The sequence below is a fragment of the Morone saxatilis genome, unplaced genomic scaffold (assembly GCF_004916995.1).
Source record: "Morone saxatilis isolate NCDOM2014 unplaced genomic scaffold, NCSU_SB_2.0 Contig18, whole genome shotgun sequence".
NCBI classification, from domain to species: Eukaryota; Metazoa; Chordata; class Actinopteri; family Moronidae; genus Morone; species Morone saxatilis.
The window spans coordinates 27,558,120-27,561,885 of NW_023339740.1; the positions used below are offsets into that span (position 1 = coordinate 27,558,120).

The 3,766-nt window shown below is 39.4% G+C and overlaps 1 protein-coding gene across 1 annotated transcript in view; it reads right to left on the reverse strand.

Moving 5' to 3' along the window:
- Positions 1-3,766, reverse strand: part of zufsp (zinc finger containing ubiquitin peptidase 1) — a 10,393-nt gene that overhangs the window by 3,365 nt on the left and 3,262 nt on the right. The window lies entirely within an intron of this gene.

The following is a 3,766-nucleotide window of genomic DNA, read 5'->3' on the forward strand; positions in this document are numbered from 1 at the left end:
CTAGTTTATTTAGACTCAATCTCTCACACACACACACACACACACACACACACACACTGTAGTTTATTTAGACTCAGTCCCACAGTCACCGTCCTGCTGCCCCAGATACTCAGTGTATCTCTGCTTCCCAACCTTTTTCCTGAAGGGATCTTTTTTCTGTCCTTTAGTAATCTGACAACCTCTGACTGTGTTACAGATATTTCTTATTATATTTAAAACTGTACAACCCAATAAGTTTGTGTCGATTTGGATGAATATTGAGGACTCTTTTATACAATTCTGTGTCTGTTTTATGTATTTTTCATTATTTTTAACAATCATACAAACAATTTGTGAAGTGAACCAAAAGCAGAGACGTAGGCCTGCTGTGAATATTTTCATTTACCCCCCAAGGAAGCGTCCCGACCTACAGGTTGAGAACCACTGCACTACAGCTGTTTTATTACTGAGACTTAAATAAAATAAGATTTGTAAGCAGTTTTGAAAGATTTAAATCTTCCGTTTTTCCATCTGATTGAACAATAAGAAGAAAATAATGTATTTGTCAAGAAAAGAAGCTGATTCAGTTTGTATGATAAATAAATACATAATGCAGACAGAGAATTGTATTAAAAAGTTCCCAAAACAGGAAATAATTCATCTAAATCAAAAACAAACTTCTTGCAGTTACTGAGTTCACTGTTTGGGTTCATTGTACAGTTTTAATATAAAATGAAACATCCATAAAATATGTCACTGAGTCAGTGTAATAAAACTATTTCCCTTAAGGAGAAAGGTTGGGAACAAGTGCTTTAATCATCTAACAGTTTAAAAGACATTTCAGACCGACTGATCGACGCTGCCATCCCTACAGCCAAAGACAAAGAGCTGTTGTAGAACGTGTAATATTGTAAACAGGATTAGACGCTGGGACATGAGGTCTGGCTGTTGGACAAGTGGTTTACATGCATTAGAAAAAGGGCCAACTCTCCCCGGGGAGGGTGGAACGGGACAGAGTCAGATACTGAACTCGGCCCTAGCGAAGGAAAACACCGGCTGTCTGCGAGAAGTCATCCATGTAAAAAGGCAGCCACCCGTGAAATGTAGAATAATCTCATGTCACGGCGTCTGGCATCGTTTTTTCTCCCAGCCTCCGGCAGATTATCAGCGCTCACCTTGTGCAGACGTAAGGTCAGAGGAAGTGTGTGTGTGTGTGTGTGTGTGTCTGCACGGAGAAACCACTGAGAGGCTTTTCTGTCGTTACACAGGCAGCTCCTTACAGAGGTGGCCTAAATACTCAGCTGGGCTAATTTTAGATCAGGCCATTGTATTCAGTTTAACAGGGTGGGAAAAGGATATTGTATTCACGGGGATATGAATCATTATGGGTTTCTTTTATTCCTCACAGTGTTCAATTACTAAGAACCTGCTGCAGTATTCTCTCTCTCTCTTTACTTTATTTGTCACACAGGAAATTAAACTATGAAAGCATCACGAGACTGTGATATATAAAAATGTCACCTTCAAATCACTCAAAGTAGAAATCCACATAACATTATGAGCACTGGACTCCCTGACTGGTCTGTTCTGACCCCTTTCTATCAGAACCAGCATTAACTGTTTCAGCAGATTGAGCTACAGCAGCTCGTCTGTTGGATCGGACCACACGGGCCAGCCTTCACTCCCCACCTGCATCAACTCGGCCCCCCATGACCCTGTCTCTGGTCCTTTTCCTTGCTTACTGGTACTGACCTCTGCAGAGAAGAGCTGCAGGTTTGGAGATGTTCTGACCCAGTCGTCCATCACAATGTGGTTCTTGTCAAAGTGATTCAGATCCTCACGCTGCCCTTTTTTCCTGCTTCAACACTCTGAGGACAAAATGTTCACTTGCTGCCTGATATATCCCCCCCCCACTGACAGGAGCCCTGATAACCAGAGTTATTCACTGTCAGTGCTCATTCATACGTAGTTCTACATGGTTCAGGAAAATAACCCTCACTTCTCTCCACTGTTGAAAAGCCACATTGATGTTGACTCTGGTTTGATCTGTTGCTTTGTTTATTGGTGCAAACTGTTGGAGGTAGAGGTGGAACGTCTGCCGTTCTTATGTGACGAGCTCATTAACTTTAGCACTGTCTGCCTGACTCCGCTCAGAGACAATGAGCGAGCAGAGGCAGACAAGCAGGTCGAATTAAATGACACAAAATGCTTCTGAAATGTGTTACCTAGCCTCGCTTTAACAATGAATCTCACAGGATAAGGGCTCGGTGAAAGACCTGAGCAACACTCACATAGCCTTCGCTAAACCCTCCATTAGAGACGGTCCAAGAGGGCAGGAAATAATCTGCTCAAAATTCTTCCAAACTGCTTGTTTTACACAAATTTCCTGCAGTTATTGTGTTCACTGTTTGGGTTCATTGTACAGTTTATCAACTGTTCTCTAAATATCCATAAAATATGTCACACTAATGATAGAAAAGGATCCGTTAAGGCAGGAGATTATGGGTACATCTGGAGCGACAGCAGGTGCACAGTTCATATCCAACCTCGCACCTTGTGTCCTTTATGTTATTGAACAGAAAATACTAATTTTCAATTTCTCACGCTAGACAAATGTGACTTTTGTGTCCTTCCACAGACGCACACGGACCCGTTTCATAAGAACTTATAATCATCTCTTTGTTATTCATCAGCAGCCGGGGGAAAACCACTTTGCACCTCCACATGTGTTTCTGCATTCCCGGATGAGTCATCTCACAGGGATGAATTACTTTTATTCAAAGAAACTGGTGAAAGAAGTGTATTGTCATGGTAACAAGCAGGTGGAGAAACCAACCTGACAGACAGGAAAAACACGGAGGAAACACTACATTCAGAAAGGAAAGATAGAGACACATTTTACCAAACAGATGGGATGTTAACAGGATAACTGTGACACTGATGTTTCCAAACAGAGATCAATGAGACGAATCAAAATGAGAAGTTAAAAGTAGAATTACTGATTGTCTCTCTGAAGGACATTTCTACTGTTTGTGTGTAAAGCTGAACAGAAACTCTTTCGTCTGTTACGTCTGCATCTGTCGTGATGTTGGCGTTCAATGACGGGGTTTCTCTCAAAGGCATTAAAACTTTGTTGCTTCCCACCTCTGCAAAATGTTCACTTTCAGATCCACTGTGACTCATGAACTGAGGTCAGACCTTCAACACCTCCTGAAATTAGTTCTGAGGCTAAAAACATAAGAATTAAATGTGATATTTCTCATTTACATTGAAGCTGATGATGTGTTTGTAGGTCAGAAAGAAAATATCTACAGAGAAATGACCTCAATGAGTGTGTTTACATGTTTTCAGAACATATTTATCCTGGTTTTGAGAAACCAGATCACTGTGATGTGTAAACACCTGATTCAGATTGTGAGAAATAAAGACCTTTTATTAACATTTTACTATAATCTATTTATTTATGTAGTATTACAAATCCTAACTATCAATCCTTTAAAGATCTCGTATTCAATTCACTTGTAAAAAAAAAACTGCATTTGTTTGTTCTATAAATGAAGTTTGATTGATTGGTTGATCAGGAGGTTATATCATGTTTACAGGGAGATGAATAACCAGGTTTATATATTATGATAATAATAATAATAATAATAAACTTTATTTATATAGCAAAAAAAGCAAGGCAGATAAAATGAAGTAATAAAACGATGCATGGAGTAAGAACAAACAAATAAAAACACATGAAATATCCCTAAGTTATAATAATAACAATATAATAATTATTATA